Here is an 18,990-nt window from a genome sequence, read left to right as displayed (position 1 = left end):
GTTGGTACAAACACAGAATAGATCATAAGAGCTTCGTTTCTGATGCTGGGGAAAATCCCTCTGCAGAGGATCAAGATAGAATGCAATCTCTCTAGGCTAAGATTTTTGATGGCTGCTCATTATTTTGACTGTATCTTGTGTATGTATTAAAAAATACTGTCTAAATTATATATCTGTGAACATATATATGTATAGTGTATGTTCAAACTGTGATTTTAGCTGCTGATACTTCTTCATGTATGAATAATAGAGACTAGCTAGGGGCATGTATTATGATAGTATGAGTGATATATACTCTCTTTATCTGTTTGCTGAAACATGACGGAGCTAATTGAACAGCTGAAAAATGCTACTTCCAGAAACCTCAACAGCAGAGAAAGCTCAACTCTTAAATCTAAGCATAATTATTTTCTTTTTTTTTTTAATTTTCAATTAAAGTTTACTCTCAATATTATTTTGTATTAGTTTCATGAATATAGCATAGTGGTTAGATAATCATATATTGAATAAAATGACCCCCTAATATTTTAAGTACTCACTTGGCACTGTACAGAGTTACTACAGGGTCCCTCATCTATCTTGGGAGTCAGGTTCCAGAACCCCATGCGATAGGTGAAAATCCGCAAAGTAGGACCTTATATTTATTTTATTATTTATATATATTTTAAGGTTTTATAAACCTTTCCCACACTGTTCCTAACTTTTCTTACACTCTTACAAACACTTCCTATGCTCTTAAACACTTTCTATATTCTTAAACCTACATAATGATAACAACATATAAAATTCACCAGTGAATACTAATATGTTTTAATTAGCATTTTTTATGTTGTTTTCAAATTTTAGGCTAGAAAATACTTACTTTACTGCAAAAAGTAATTAAAATAATAAGTATATAAAAACACCTATATACCACAAAATCCTGTGAGATAGCAAAAAATCCACTATACAAAATTATATGTATACAATTTAAAAATCCGCAATACAGTGAAACTGCAAAAAGTGACCTGCGACATGGTGAGGGACAACCGTACAACATCATTGACCAGGCTCCCTACGCTGCACTTTGCATCTCCATGACTATTCTGTGACTACCAATTTGCGTTCCTCAATCCAGTCACCTTTTCCACTAAGCCCCTCCCCTTTGGCAAACATCAGTTTGATCTCTGTTTCTATAAGTCTGTTTCTGTTTTGTTTGTCTATTTAACTTTGATTATTTTAGATGAATAACCTAGACCCCTACATTTCATTCACATGTATCTGGCATTAAATCATTACTTTTCCTTTGAGAATTGATGTAAGGACATCTAAAACTTTTCAGGGATATGACTAACTTTTCAGAGTTTTAAAAAAACACCCAGTGTACTCTTTTCATGCTGCAGTGTTTTATTAAGGAATATTTAGTTGATAATTTTGAAAAGAAAAAAATAATTCAAAACCTTCAAAGAATCCATACATGTTGTCCCTATAATCTTAGCAGCAGGGAAGGGGATTTAAAAATTTCAGTTCTGTTGACACATAGGTGACAAGGAAGGTACTTTTTAATTTTCAGTCCTGAGATATGTTCCTGTAATGTTCTTTGAAATCTGAGCTCTGGTGATTGTTGCAAAGGCTCCCAAACCTATACAGCCTTTTTGATCAATTTAGTCTGTCCAAAGTTTATAATGGAGTAACCATTGTCTCATTCATCTCCCTGATAATGTATTAATTAGAAGCACTTCAGGCCTGACCTGCGGTGGTGCAGTGGATCAAGTGTCAACCTGGAATGCTGAGGTTACTGGTTTGAAACTGTGGGCTTGCCTGGTCAAAGCAAATATGGGAATTGATGCTTCCTGCTCCTCCCCTCTTCTTTCTCTTTTTCTCTAAAAATGAATAGATAAAATCTAAAAACAAAACAACAACAAAAACACTTCAGATACAATCCAGGGCTCTACATTAGGCTTAGGAGATTGCTGTAATAAAGAAGCATGTATATAAGGACCTTATGATTGCAGGTAGATTCTCACAAACTATCACTTTTAATTCTTCTTGATCCCTTTCAGAGATTTTGATGTTGGAGATCTTGGAGCTCTACTGAATGCCTAGAATTCACTGCAAACTCTAAAACTACAGTCCTTCTTTAAATTTTTATTTCTACTTATTTCTGAAGAAATACAGTGGACCCTTGAACAAAACAGGGATTAGGGGCACTGACCCCCAGAACAGTAAAAAGCTTCATGTATAACTTCCGATTCACCCAAAAACAAACTACTAATAACTTACTGTTAATCAGAAGCCTTACTGATAACAATAGTCAATTAACACATATTTTATATGTTATATGTATAATGCACTATATTCTTATAATAAAGTACTGTAAGCTAGAGAAAAGAAAATGTTAAGAAAATCATAAGAGAATACATTTACAGTATCGTACATATTGAAAAAAGTCTGCACATAAGAAGACTTGCAGGCCCTGGCCGGTTGGCTTAGCGGTAGAGCGTCGGCCTGGCGTGCGGGGGAACCCGGGTTCGATTCCCGGCCAGGGCACATAGGAGAAGCGCCCATTTGCTTCTCCACCCCCCTCTTCCTCTCTGTCTCTCTCTTCCCCTCCCGCAGCGAGGCTCCATTGGAGCAAAGATGGCCCGGGCGCTGGGGATGGCTCCTTGGCCTCTGCCCCAGGCGCTAGAGTGGCTCTGGTCACAGCAGAGCGACGCCCCAGAGGGGCAGAGCATCGCCCCTGGTGGGCGTGCCGGGTGGATCCCGGTGGGGTGCATGCGGGAGTCTGTCTGACTGTCTCTCCCATTTCCAGCTTCAGAAAAATACAAAAAAAAAAAAAAAAAAAGAAGACTTGCACAGTTCAAACCTGTGTTGTTCAAAGGTCAACTGTAATTTGTGACTGTTTCCATGCAGTTTCTAACTCTCTCGGAAAAATATAGTTACTTTAGGCTTCTGTAATAGTTTCCATGCCTTCTTATTAATGTGTTCTCCTGGTATTTTTCAATGAATCACAAATTCTCTATCATATTTTCATGATTTTGCTCATAGAGCATTTATTCATTGTTAATTACAAAGGCATTTTAGGGTAATATGCTGATTTATCTTACAGATGGAAGAACCACATAGTTTGGTAGGGATAATTTTCAACACTTGAGAGTTTGTAGATTCTATTCAAAGTTGGGGAGGCAACCAACAATTTCTAGAAAAAGATATGCTTTTCCAACCAACTAATAGTTCATATAGGAGAAAGAAACTTCCAAGAAGTTATGGATTTCATCCTCTAAAAAGAGATAATTCTTTGAACAATGTATTATTTGGTTCTAGTTTGTTTCCTGTTTAAACTTGACAGAAAAAATTGTGAATAAAAAAAAGTAGAGAAAATTTATGTGTTTGACAGGACGAATACAAGGCAAAGCTATGAATTAGATTTTTTTTTGCGTCAACATCTCTATCTTTCCTTAAATGCTTTTTTTCTTGTTGGCAATATGTTTCTCCTCCAATTATTTTCTAGGCAAACTCATGTCAAGGTTTTATTTCTTTCTAATTTGTCCCTCCTCCTTTTACACAGTACCAGTGTATCTCAGCCAGTAAAAATAAGATAAGGTTTTATCAACAGATAATGACTTAATGTAATAATTGTATCAATAAAATTATATTCTTATGAAGCCATTTGGAAATAGTTATTTAAAAATTGAGGAACACTAAAAAGTGATGTCAGAATTAAAAGTACCAAGGACTATATGTTTTTGTACTGACAGAATTTTTGCAAGCATCCTTCATATTACACTTACTTACATTTGTAAAATAATTATTTTGCAAATATTAAACACATTGGATTACTATAACAGAAATGGTTCACTTGTTATTTAAAAATGGAAATTTTTAATTATGAGAGGTTTACATTTCTAAAGTAATTTCAAATACATTTTCTCATGTGACTATCTCAATAGCCATATGAGGAAGAGCACATAGCTTCACCATTTTCCAAATGAGAGAATTGAGCCTCAGAAAGGCTAATAAATTTGCTCAAGGTGGCCAACTAATGGGTGGTAAGAGTAGGAAGAGAAGCAAAGTCTCTAGTTTCCTAGTCTGGTAATTATTAGTTAAGAGATATAAGTGATTGAAATTCAATCTTATATCCTTACACACACACACACACACACACACACACACACATATACAGTATGCTTAGATCCATAGGAGATACAGACAGACACAGATATGACCTTGCTCTAAAGGAGACCCTAGTCTGCTTGGGAAGGTTAAGGCATTGAAACAATTTATTGTAATGAAAGGTAGTAAGTAAAAAGCACCACAACTGAGGAAGAGAAAATACTGAGTGAATCTAGAGGAGAATTCTCTAGGTGGGAAGTGAATATTGTAGTCTTTATGCTGGAGTGTGCACTTGAGCATGGCTTCATAGGATGTCTTGGATCAATATTGACACATAAAGATGAAAGAGAAATAGAATGCACAAAAGCATAGGGAATATTGACAGCAACGATACAGAGAAAGAAAAAGATAAATGACATATAATTTGTCTTCATTTTATTTGCTTCACATTAATAACCCCTTCTCTGTTAAAACTACTCTGATACTTTTTGGGTACCCACCTCTCCTCAACTCTAAATTTATATGTTCTGGGGGAGGGACAAGGAGGACCACAGTGTTCAGTCTTGGTCAATCAGTTACAGTGGTTCAAAGATATGAATGTTTTCAGGACTTTTGAGAGAAAGCACATTTTCTCTTTCTACCAAAGTTGTTCAGTTAGATATAACCAGTATACTTTCTTGCTACCTAATACTAAAGCTTTTGATGGGAGACAATTCTTCACAAATCTTTTATACTTCTGCACATCCTGTGGACAAAATGTGATTGCTCTTTGTTCCAGACTATATTTTTAAATATATTTGTTTAGTAAACAGCCTTGAGAAGAGAGAGAAAGGGATCCAGAACAAGGAAAGGAATGTTTACTTCCCATTATCAAGGATTTGGATTCCCTAATCTCAGGGTTCCCCTCCTGTACCACTGCCTGTATCTGCAGGAATTTTCTTGGGATTGTCTGTGTCATCCCCGTGGGATTGTAGGATAAGGGGGAGTCACAAAATATGCTGATGTTTGTGTTTCTGGCTGTGGCATGAGGAATAAAGTTCTTTGTGTGTGGTTCCATGATCTCAAGTTTTCTGTCAGCATCATGTAACTAAGGCAGGCTGACTTCTTAGCTTATGAGCAGGGTAAAATCTCAGACCCATCTCATTTTCGGTTTTTCAAATGAATAAAACAACATAAAAAGTTTCTAGAAAGATATGTAGAGAAAGGATTTTGTGACAATATTTAAAAAATATTTAGATTAAATTATGCCTGAATCCAAATTATTTTATATTTCTCAGTTACATGAGACAAACCATTTCCTTTCTTACTTAAGTTTTCTTAAGTTTCTATTACTTGCAACCACAGAATACTAATTAATCTTGATATATGAACATTATTTAATAATTTATTTCATTTGGAAGTATAAAATGCAGGGATGAAATTATTACAAAATTAAGTTATAATGGATTTCTAAAATATCTTTGGGCTTGAGTTGGAAAGAATTGAAAAAATGGGATTTTCCCATTAGACTGCAATATTTTGCATCACTTAATTCTTGAACAACAATATGGTAATTTCATTTCAGTATGTTATATGTACATACTCGAGTAGTGAAAAATATATGTATGTCTTTAATTATCATTAACTTTGGAAAGAAAATGAACATATACTATTTACTGATAAACAAATTCAAATTGAGTGACTAACCCGAAGCTCTATTATGATAAGAAGAAACCATAGTTTATATGATTGCTTTTAGGTTTCTATGTATTCTTTTCTTTTCTTTTTTTTGACAGAGAGAGAGAGAGAGAGATAGGGACAGACAGACAAGAAGGGAGAGAGATAAGAAGCATCAATTCTTTGTTGCAGCACCTTTGTTGTTCATTGATTACTTTCTCATATGTGCCTTGACTGGGTGGTAAGGGGCTACAGCAGACCGAGTGACCCCTTGCTCAAGCCAGTGACCTTGGTTTCAAGCCAGCAACCTTTGGGCTCAAGTTTATAATCCCGTGCTCAAACTGGCGACCTCATATTTTGAACCTGGATCTTCTGTGTCCCAGTATGACACTCTATCTACTGTGCCATCACCTGGTCAGGCTATGTCTTCTTTTCTGACATATGCACTTCAAAATATATTGTAAGGTTAATAAATAAATAATTAAAATGTATATTAATGACATAAAACAACAGTACACTTGATATATACACTTTAAATAAAATAGTCTTTTAACTTAGTGTTTTGTTTTCTTAAATTATTTTACCTGCACTTTTACTGGAATCCTAATAAGACATACATTTTCCAAGTCTTGGATTTCTTATATGTAAATTAGAATAAATTAATCCTGTCTTCGCATAATGACTGGGGATTAAGTGAACTATACCATATTTGGATGTGGTTAGCAAGTACTTGGAAGGAGTATAAGAGGTAATTTATAATATGTTTTTCATTATTTTTTAATAGATGCAAGTATAAAAGGTGTTTTTAAAATATCTTTTTGGAATAAATTCTGAGATTTTCAAAAAGGTCATATGAAATATTAATATATGACACATGAAAAATAAAAATGCTAGAGGCTTGCTTGCTTTCCCAAATATTATAGCATAGTACAGAATAAAAAGTTCTCTTTCTTTTTTTTAAGTGAGAAGAGGCAGATAGTGAGACAGATCCCTGCATGCTCCCTAACCAAGACCAACTTGGCAACTGTGACTGCGGCTGATGCTTGAATCAACCAAGCTTCTTTTAGCACCTGAGGATGATGCACTCAGACCAAACAAGCTATCTTCAGTGCCCAGGGCCATTCTTAAACCAATCAGAGAAGAGGGAGAGAAGGGAGAGAGGGATGGGTAGAGAAGCAGATGGTTGCTTCTCCTGTGTGCCCTGACCAGGAATTGAACCTAGGACATGCATATGCCAGGCCAATGTCTATTCACTGAAACACTGGCCAAGGCCTAGAATAAAAAATTAAGTGTAATATGTATATAAGAATCAATAGAGAGAGACAAGATGGCCACGGACTAGGAGGACATTTCAACTCCCACATCCCAGAACCAAAGTGGATTACAACTTAATTTTGAGAACAATCATCTTGAAAGACCAACTTTGGACTAAACTAAGAGGATTCTATAGCCAGGGGCCACCAAAGAACCCACACTGAGACTGGTAAGAAAGGTGGAGATGCAGAAAGGGCTGCCCTGCTCCTGGGAGTAAGTGGCAGCCCAGAGGAACTCTTGCAGTGGGGAGGATTGACTGGAGAGTTGTGGGTTGTGGGTCCTCTGCCCCAGAACTGAAGTCCCAGCCTCGAGACTTGGAGCCTGGAAGGGGCAAATGGACTGTATTTGGCTGAGAAAGGAGTCTAGATACTGTTTGAGAGAAAGAGACAGAACTCTTGGACTGAGGCTCTGTATTAAAGGGACCACACAGAGAGCCTCGTTCACAGCCACCTGCCTGGGGAGGACTGGAGTTGCCAGGGGAGAGTGTGGTCTCAGAGGCACAGGGGGAGACACTTTGAGGGATGGACACCCTAATCCCTGGGCTGAGTCACTCCCCAAATCTAAAGTGTACATTTTTCTTCAGAGCAGCATCACCAGCAAAGGGAAGAAATTACCCGCCTGCTGGAGGCTCTCCTGCTCCAGTCAGAACAAAGAGGCACTCAGAGGCAGGTAGCATGTTAGGGACACAGGTAGTGAGTGCTGAGGGTTGAGCTACACTGCCTGCCCCCATGCTGCTGAGTGCTCACCAGGGGTGAGTGGGTTGGCAGTGGTGGGGCATAGCTGCAGGAGCTAGGGCAGTCTGAGCAAGTGCGTGCAGGCCCACCCACAAAGGTAGAAGGTGCGGCAGCTGCTGCAGAGGTCAGAGCCAGCACACAAGCCTGCCCAGGCGACTGTGGAGGCAGTCTGAGTGAGCATGTGCAAGCCCACCCGTGGAGGTGGAAGCCTGCCCTTGGCATTGTCTGGGGCCTGGGAAACCTCCAGAATGGTCCACGTGGGCATGTGTGGACCCACCATGGGCAGTGGAGGCTGCTGCGGCCATGAAAATGGGTTGGCAACAGCAGAGCCTGAGCCCAAATGCCCAAGTCGGCAAAAGCAGAGGTGGAGGCCAGCGGACAGACCACACAATGGGAGCACAGAAGCCACACCCACTGGATTCCTGAGACCACAACCTTCTGAATGCTAAAAAAATTAAAAAAACTAAATAAAATAAATAAAAAGTCTGGATAGAAAGACATCTGAGGCTAAGAGGCAAGCCACATGCAATACTGTACCTAATCACTGAACTACAGTGCTGAGCCCAACAAGTAGCCAGCAATAAGAGGCAGCAGAAAGTAGATCTTGGGTGAACTTGAACTTCTAAAGGAACTTCCCTCAGGCCAAGAGTAGATAAAAGCTAGCCTAGGAGTGCAGCTGATATTTACAATGGCACCTGGGTCCAGCAGAGGCAGACCCAAGATCTGGATCTCCTGTTGTTCCAAAAAGGTTGATAAGAGCCAGTCATAGGCAGTGACCTTCACTGATCTGCACCAGGCACAGGCCAGGAATGTCCAGGGCTGCACATCCAGAGGCCAGATATGAAGAGCATTAGTTTAGTACCTAACAACCCTTGTTAGAGTGGTAGCTTAAGGAAGCGCTCCTCACACATGACCCAGCTAAGACATAGAAAATGTCAACACAAATAGCAAAAAGAATAGTGATAGCAGATAGCAGACCACAGCAGATTACAAACAACAGCTGATGCCAATGCAAGAAGACCTAGAAAAAACACAACTGAAAATTGGAGGCAGACAATATTAACCCTAGACTCAGCTAGCAATGCAAATAACACAACAAAGGAAGAGTGTATATACAGAGATAAAATGGGAAGATAAAGAAATGCAATCCAAATGAATCAACAAGAGAAATCCCCAGAAAAAGAACTGAGTGAGATGGAAATAACCAAATTACCGAATGTGGAGTTTAAAATAATGATTGTTAGGATGCTCAAATATTTTAGAACAACAATGAATGGACATAATGAACACTTAAATAAAGAGATAACAAGCATCAAAAAGGACATTAAAATCATAAAAAAGAACCAGACATAAATGACAAACACAATATCAGAAATGAAGACAATACTAGAAGAAATAAAGAGCAGGCTGGATGAAATAAAGAACTGAATTAACGACTTAGAGGAGAAGATAAGCAAAAGCACAGAAGCAGAACAGCAAAAAGAAAAATGGATCAAAAAGTCTGAGGAAAATCTAAGAGAGCTCTGTGACAACATGAAGAGAAATAATATCCATATAATAGGGATTCCTGGAAGAGAAGAGAAAGAACAAGGGACAGAGAACCTGATTGAAGAAATTATACCTGAAAATTTCCTTAAATTGATGCAGAAAAGAGTCACAGAGTTTCAAGAAGCAGAGAGAACCCCATTTAAAAAGAACCCAAAGAGACCCACACTAAGAAACATTAAAATCAAAATACCAAAGCTAAGAGATAAAGAAAGAATACTAAAAGCAGCAAGAGAAAAGCAGTCAATCACCTACAAAGGAACCCCCATAAGGATGACATTTGACTTCTCAACAGAAACACTTGAGGCTGGAAGGGAATGGCAGAAATATTCAAAGTAATGCAGAGCAAGGACCTAGAACCAAGACTTCTTTATCCAGCAAGGCTATCATTTAAGATTGAAGGAGAAATAAAAAGCTTTCCAGACAAAAAAACAAAACAAAAACACAACAACTCAAGAAGTTAATCACAACCAAATTAATGCTGCAAGAAATGTTAAGGGACCTGCTGTAGACAGAATAAAGCAGGGTGAAAAAATCTAGTAAAAGAGGAATGTAGATTAAAAAAAAAGGCAATAAACAACTACATATCAATAATAACCTTAAATGTAAAGGGTTTAAATGCTCCAATCAAAAGACATAGAATAGTTGAATAGATAAGAAAACAGGACCTTTCCAAATGCTGTCTACAAGAGACCCACCTCAAAACAAAAGATACACATAGAATGAAGGTAAGAGGATGGAAAAAAAACATTTTCTGCAAATGAAAATGAAAAAAAAAGCTGGGGTAGCAATACTTATATATGACAAAATAAACTTTAAAGCAAAGACTATAGTAAGGGATAAAGAAGGTCACTACATAATGATAAAGGGAACAATTCAACAGGAAGAGATAACCATTGTAAATATCTTTGCACCTAATATAGGAGCACCTAAATATATAAAGCAGACTTTGATGGGCATAAAGGGCGAGATCAACAACAATACTATAATAGTAGGGGATTTCAATACTACACTAACATCACTGGATAAATCCAAAGAAACAGCAGAATTAAGGGACACGCCAGATCAACTGGATTGAATAAATATCTTCAGAACCTTTCACCCTAAAGAAGCAGACTATACATTCTTTTCAAGTGCTCATGGTACATTCTCTAGGATAGACCAAATGTTAGGGCATAAAATGAGTCTCAACAAATTTAAAAAGATTGAAATCATATTAAGGATCTTCTCTGACCACATGGCATGAAACTAGAAATCAACTACAATAGAAAAACTGTAAAATACTCAAACACTTGGAAACTAAACAGCACGTTATTAAATAACAAAGGGGTCAACAATGAGATCAAGGAAGAAATAAAAAATTTCCTTGAAACAAATGAAAATGAGCATACAACAACTTAGAATCTATAGGACACAGCAGAAGCAGTACTGAGAGGGAAGTACATAGCATTACAGGTACACCTTAAAAAGGTAGAAAAAGCTCAGATAAATAACTTAACCCTGTATCTAAAAGAACTAGAAAAAGAATGGCAAGTAAAGCCCAGAGGAAGAAGAAGAAAGAAAATAATAAAGATCAGAGCAGAAATAAATGACATAAAGACTAAAAAAACAATACAGAGGATTAATAAAATCAAGAGCTGGTTCTTTGAAAAAGTAAACAAGATTGATAAACCCTTAGCCAGACTCACCAAGAAAAAAAAGAGGACTCAAATAAATAAAATTAGAAATGAGAGTGGAGAAGTAACAACTGACACAGCAGAAATACAAAGGATTGTAAGAAAATACTATGAAGAACCATATGCCAAAAAATTAGACAACCTAGGTAAAATGGACAAATTTCTTGAAAAATATAATCTTTCAAAAATTAATCTGGAAGAATCAGAAAACCTAAATAGACTGATTACAGTAAATGAGATCAAAACAGCTATTTAAAAACTCCCAACAGGCCCTGGCCAGTTGGCCCAGTGGTACAGCATCAGCCTGGCATGCAGAAGTCCCGGGTTTGATTCCCGGCCAGGGCACACAGGAGAAGCGCCCATCTGCTTCTCCACCCCTCCCCCTCTCCTTCCTCTCTGTCTCTCTCTTCCACTCCTGCAGCCAAGGCTCCATTGGAACAAAGTTGGCCTCTGCCTCAGGCACTAGAATGGCTCTGGTTGCAACAGAGCGATGCCCCAGATGGGCAGAGCATCGCCCCCTGGTGGGCATGCCGGGTGGATCCTGGTTGGGCGCATGAGGGAGTCTGTCTGACTGCCTCCCTGTTTCCAGCTTCGGAAAAAAAAAAAAAAGAAAAAAAAAAACTCCCAACAAACAAAAGCCCTGAGTCAGATGGCTTCACAGGCAAATTCTATCAAACATTTAAAGAAGAACTAACTCCTATCCTTCTCAAGCTATTTCAAAAAATTCAAGAGGAGGGAATGCTTCCAAACTCCTTTTATGAAGTGAGCATAATTCTGATTCCAAAACCAGGCAAAGACAACACAAAGAAAGAAAACTTTAAGCCAATATCCCTGATGAATTTAGGTGCTAAAATTCTCAACAAAATATTAGCAAACTGAATCCAGCAATACATGAAAAAAAATCGTACATCATTTTCAAGTGGGATTTATTCTGGGGAGGAAAGGCTGGTACAATATTTGCAAATCAATCAATGTGATTCGTCACATAAACAAGGAGAAAAACCTCATGAAAATATCAATTGATGCAGATAAAGTAGTTGGTAAAAATCCAGCACCCATTTATGATAAAAACTCTCAGCAAAGTGGGAATTCAAGGAACATACCTCAACATGATAAAGGCCATCTATGACAAACCCACAGCCAACATCATACTCAATGGGCAAAAATTAAAAGCAATCCCCTTAAGATCAAGAACAAGACAGGGGTGCCCCCTTTCACCACTCTTATTCAACATAGTTCTGGAAGTCATATCAACAGTAATCAGACAAGAAGAAGAAATAAAAGGCATACAAATTGAAAAAGAAGAATGAAACTATCATTATTTGCTGATGATATGATACTGTACATAGAAAACCCTAAAGTCTCAGTCAAAAAACTACTGGACCCGATAAATGAGTTCAGCAAGGGGGCAGGATATAAAATTAATACTCAGAAATCAGAGACATTTTTATACACCAACAATGAGCTGTCTGAAAGAGAAATTAAGGAAACAATCCCCATCACTGTTGCAACAACAACAAAAAAATAAACTACCTAGGTGTAAATTAAACCAAGGAGATTAAAGACTTATACTCAAACAATTATAAAACATTGATAAAAGAAATCAAGGAAGATACAAACAAGTGGAAGCATATACCATGTTCATGGTTAGGAAGAATAAACATCATTAAAATGTCTATATTACCCAACGCAATTTATAAATTCAATGCAATTCCTATTAAAAAACCGAGAACATACTTCAAAGGCATAGAACAAATATCCCAAAAATTCATATGAAACCAAAAAAGAACACGAATAGCCTCTGTAATCTTGAAAAAGAATAATAAAGTGGGAGGTACTCAAAACAGCTTAGCACTGGCATAAGAACAGGCATATAGATCAATGGAACAGAACAGAGAACCTAGAAATAAACCCGCACCTTTATGGACAATTGATATTTGACATAGGTGGTAATAGCATACAAGGGAGTAAAGACAGTCTCTTTAACAAATGGTGTTGGGGTAATTGGACAGCTACCTGCAAAAAGATGAAACTAGACCACCATTCACAAAAATAAACTGAAAATAGATAAAAGACTTAAATGTAAGTCATGAAACCATAAGCATCCTAGAGGAAAACATAGGCAATGAGCTCTCTGACATCACTCTTAGCAATATATTTGCTGATTTATCTGTACAGGCAAGGGAAATAAAGGACAAGATAAACAAATGGGACTATATCAAACTAAAAAGCTTTTGCACAGCTAAATATAATATGAACAAAAAAAATTCAAACCACACAAAGGGAGAACATATTCGACAATACATTTGATATGGGATAAATAAACAAAATTTATAAAGAATTTGTAAACCTCAACACCAGGAAGATAAACAATTCAATCAAAAAATGGGCAAAAGTAATGAATAGACACTTCTCCAAAGAGGACATACAGATGGCCAATAGGCAGGAAAAAAATGCTCAACATCCATAATCATTAGAGAAATGCAAATTAAAACCACAATGAGATATCACCTCACACCAGTCAGAATGGCACTCATCAACAAAACAACACATGATAGGTGCTGGAGAGGATGTGGAGAAAAGGGAACCCTCCTGTACTGCTGGTGAGAATGCAGATTGGTGCAGCCACTGTGGAAAACAGTATGGAGATTCCTCAAAAAATTAAAAATGTAAAACTACCTTTTGACCCAGCCATCTCACTTTTAGTAATATATCCGAGGAACAACACATCAATGATTCAAATGGAGAAATGCACCCCCATGTTTATGGCAGCAGTGTTCACAATAGCCAAGATCTGGAAACAGCCCAAGTGTCCATCAGTTGATGAGTGGATTAAAAAGCCATGGTACATATACACAATGTAATACTATGGGGCCATGAAAAGAAGAAATCTTATTTTTTGCGACAACATGGATGGACCTGGAAACTATTATGTTAAGAAAAATAAGCCAGGCAGAGAAAGAAGAGGGCATTACGGGGAGGAGGGCAAGGAGGATGTGATGGGAACACGAGGGAGGGGTGTATTCGGGGGACACTAGAATCTATGTAAACCCAATAAATTAAAAAAATAAATGAAAAAAAGAATCAATAGACAGATTGGTGAAATAAACTAGATAATCTTAAAGCAAATGCTAATATATAAATTAACTTTTAAAATAAATCCAATAGAAGAAAGATTTAACAAATGTTATAAAAACTGGCTTTTTGGGTGAAAAATATCAAGTCATTATATTATTTAAAACATACTTTTCATTTGAATCTAAAAAAAATTTTGTTAAATGGCAAGGATTTTTTAAAGCATAAAAATAATAAAAAATAAACCCATAAAAGTAAAGATTTAGTAATTTGACTACATATAAACACAATACTTATGTGTATCAAAATATAAATAAAATAAATAAGTAAAATAAAAATAAATAAAAACAAATGAACTGGAAAAATATTTGTAACAAATATAGCTAATGATTAAAAATAATAATCCACTGGCAAAATAAATAAAGGTCATGGATAGCCATGTAATAAAGGAAAACAAAGAGCCTAAAACCAAAGGGAAGATAATTGAACTTCACTAGTAATCAAAGAAACATTAATAAAATGAGATTGTTTTAATTTTTGCTTAAAACTATAGTGATCTGGCCTGCTGATAATGTGCAAACTGACACAAATGTTCTGTAAGGAAGGCTGTGATGTTAATAAATTTAAATAAATTCACACATATTGCCTCTTTAATCCTAATTCTACATCTAAATCTAATTCTAGATCCATAGCCATACCACAACTTCTTAACCTACTGTAGCAAACCATTCAAATGAATAATCAGTAATTTTCATACAATGTAATGTTTTTATTATAGCATAATTTATATAAGAAAAGAAGGCAATAATAAGAATATAAAAATAATAAAATAGTTAAATATTACATATACATATAAAATTTTTATGCCACCATTAAAAATTCAGGTTTCAAGAATCATCTGGGAAACTATAAATATTTATGATATAATACTAAGTGAAATACAAAAGCAAACATGATATAGAAAAGGAGACAGTCTGATATCTATTATGACCAAAAAAATAATGCATTTAAAAAAGAAAAAAATGAATCACTGAGAAAATGAGATCATGCTTATTTTAAAATACACTATCACAAAAATTAGGGCATCAGGGAATGTGCAGATACTCCAGTACTTTCATCCTTTTATATAGTACATTTTCACCAATGAAGTAGAAGTTAGTTTTGCATCTCACTTGCATAATTGAACAACTTTCTTTGACTTGTTTGCTTTTCTGATGATCTTGTTTAATAAAAAAGAAAATTAAATGCTTTTTTTATTGCTTCATATTCATTTTGAAATGTCCCCTGATTTTTGTGAGCAGTGTAGCAATATTATAGTTTTTAAAAAATATTTTATACTTTTGTGTTTCCCATATCTTTCTGTTTACAGTGCAAACACTACAAAACTAGAAAACAAATCAAGGTTTTAAAAATAAAGTGCTTATATAAAAAATAAACATTTTTCTTTTAGATCAAATCAGCCCATCTATAGAATTTCATATTACCAAATTTCAGAGTACTTAATAAAGTAAGAAAAATTAATTTGATTTTATGGTACAAAAGTTCAAAAATGAGATGCACACTACATGCTTGTGATATCAATATTACTAAAACTGGAACCACTAACAGTACACTATTTTGCATATTTTAGCTTTTTTCTCTTAGGTCTTTACATGACCTTATGCTTTATTTGCATAATTTAAATGGCTCCTTTGAGTGACATGTAGTTGCATAATTATTATTTTAATTACTGTTATTAGCTTATTTGTATAATAGAAGATAATTTGAATAAATTATTTTCATCTTTCAATTTTTGCAGTTTTATATGACTATAGATAGACTATATGCTCAATTCTACATAACTATATAAAATATATTCAGTCGGATAAATGTTAATGCTATTTATATTTTTTTACAGTTCTCTAAAAGCAAAAAATAGTTTGTTACTTCTAAGAATCCTTAAAATTTAAATCATTTAACAATCAATCTCACTCCTAGATTTAACAATCTATTTATTAAATAATAAAGCTCTTAGAATAATAGGGCATAGCAGATCCTTTATGTTTCCTTATTATCCTTCAAATATACTGGCATCAGGATGATGGAGGTGAGGCAAATGCCTTATACCCCATGAGGCATAGAGCACGGTTCTATAACATGTGATTAGAAGGGACTGTCAGCTTAGGCTAGGATGTCACAGTTGTTGTTACCTCTTCTTATAATTAACCAACATTTCTTTAAAATTCCCTACATTTTGCCCTAAGGAAACATTTGATCTGCCATAATTAAAATCAATTTTGTTTTATTTGTATGTATGTCTATGTCAGGTGTTATAAAGACAAGAAATAGAAGGCAGATTCCTATTCCTGTTACAAAGAACTTACCCTTCCACCAAAGGAGTCCCATCATTTTGTATGCCTCTGGCCTCCAAATAGCAATAGGGCAATCCTATCCTGAACAGAGAAGTGTGTGGTTTAACAATATGTTCCAAAACACCAGTCACTGAGGTCTGATTCTAGAGCAGTCAGAAGACTAAGAGCAGAAAGAGGGGTTTTAGTTAAGGTAAAAAAAAAGGTCTAGGGCTTATAGAACCAATGAACTTTCTGAGTCAAGATACAGAAGTGAGAACAGTTAGAATCAACTATACTAAACACTGTAATTATCCACTTGAGCCAGAATGTCTTCCTAGATATATCCCATTCTTGTGTATATCCTAATTCCAATAAATGACCAAACCTTCCAATTCCACTTGATCATTTCTTCCACCTGTACTCTATACCATGTCATCCTCAGTGCTCTAGTTAAGTACTAAGTTAAGGCAAGAGTACCTTAATTTACCACTTAACTTGGCTATGGTAATCATCTTATAACAGATCTTCTTACTTACTTTTTTAGATCCTCATAATTTCATCCCATATTCTTCTGTAAATGTGACCATTTTAAGATACAAATCATGACTACGTCAACCCCATCAGTCTTTTACATTAGCTCTAAGTTTGAAGATATGAAATTGCTGATATTGGACTGATTTTAACCTATGGGAAAAAATTCATAATATAACTGCTTAAAACCTGTATCAGGAGACTTTGGGCTGCAAGTAACAAAATATTCAACTCAAAATGGCTTAAATATAAAAACATTAATTATTGCTTCTAAAGAATACTTACATGTCTTTTAAGGCTGTGCTTTATACCCTCTTTCTACAAGAATTTTTCTCATTTTCCTTTCTCTAGGTAGATTTAACTATTAAACATCTTTTCTAGCAATAACTCGTATTATTAAAGGTTATTATTTTACCTATCATAACATTTAGTGTTTATATAATAGACTTTAGTTCTTTGAGGGCAGAAGTCATGTCTGAATTATCTTCATACTTCCAGAGCCTTGCCCCGTGCCTTGTGAATTAAAAGACTGAATGAATGACTAGATGAAATGAACAAATAACTGGTAAAATAGGATGGGGTCAGATCTTACAATACAGTTGTATGGATGCAGTACAAATGTATGGTAAGTAATGTCCCCATTACTTATGCCACAAAATAGACTAGAGATTCTCAGAACATATCCTTTTTCCAGATACTTTCAAATGAGTATGTGATACTGAGAGTGTTGTGAAAACAAATATATTCTTGTTTATAGGTCTGACAATATAAATACAAATTAAACCAACATTATGATATTAATTATATAACTTGCCATCCAGAGGCAATCAATGCAAATCAGCACCCTCAAAAATCATATTAGTTTATTATTACCTTATATAAATATCATAACCATATATGTTTATAATTGTACTCTCAAATAATGCTGTTTAAAATGAACTTAAAATTTTAGAGCTAAATTTAGCAAATTATCTGCTAATGTTTTCAGAGAGTACTTATGAAATTGCTAGCTAATATTCTCTCAATATTTGTTAATAAAAAAGTGAGACTTTACTCAAAAAGGGCTTATTTAAAGACATACCAGTAATGTTACAGAAAATTAAGTGATTTATTATCCCCATATTTAAAATTTTTTGTTGAAAGCCTTGAGTGATGGAGTAAAAGAATAATTAGCTGGATTCTGAGAACACACATTTAGCATCAAGTGAAATATTTCTTTAGAATATCAACCTTACAGAGGTTGTAAGGTTTGTAAAGTTATATAACGTACTTGCTTTCCATAAAATATGTTATGGTAAATGCCAAATGATCTGCTATTTTTCCAGTTCTAAACATCATATAGAACATATTGATTCTGAAGAGATTTTGCTTAGGGTCTCTTAGCTTGTTTTCAAAAGAAAGTTTCCCACTTGGTGTTGCATATAACATAGTAAATTTATAATTCCTAAAATAAGTTGTCATTTCTAACATTCAAAGAAGTATAGTGGAGTCAGAGTTGTCTGGCCTTATAAATTCTACTTCTTCAACTCCCTCTTTGAGATTTATACTTTTTCCCCCCCAGTTGAGAATTTTGCAGAAGTGAGTGCTAAGAAGAATATAAACAAGTCTTGCATTATATAATGGAACACAAGTTAGAAACTTTATGTGGGCTACAAAAAACCCCAGTAAACCTCAGAGTACAGAAAGTTACACTAGGATGAACAGTACATGTCAAGGTGACTTGAGGTTATAAAAATGAAAGATATGTGTGCGTGTGTGTGTGCATGTACACACACATACACACTATTATAAGCAACTGTACCAACCTTAAGTTTCACTATAAATATGACCCAACAATTAAATACCAAATTCCCGTCTCTTACAGAAACTGTAGGTAAATTTGAAGTTATTAAAAGTATGGCAGTTTGTAGAATCACTCTGGATTTGGAAGGTCTCTACTAGTGGGTGACTCAGTGACTCAGGAGTTATATATTATGGGAGGAGAAAAATTCACAACAACTTGCTGGAATTACACGAATTAGCGATACCACATGACAT

The sequence above is a fragment of the Saccopteryx leptura genome, chromosome 4, assembly GCF_036850995.1.
Source record: "Saccopteryx leptura isolate mSacLep1 chromosome 4, mSacLep1_pri_phased_curated, whole genome shotgun sequence".
In the NCBI taxonomy this organism is placed as follows: domain Eukaryota; kingdom Metazoa; phylum Chordata; class Mammalia; order Chiroptera; family Emballonuridae; genus Saccopteryx; species Saccopteryx leptura.
This window is presented reverse-complemented; position numbering follows the sequence as displayed.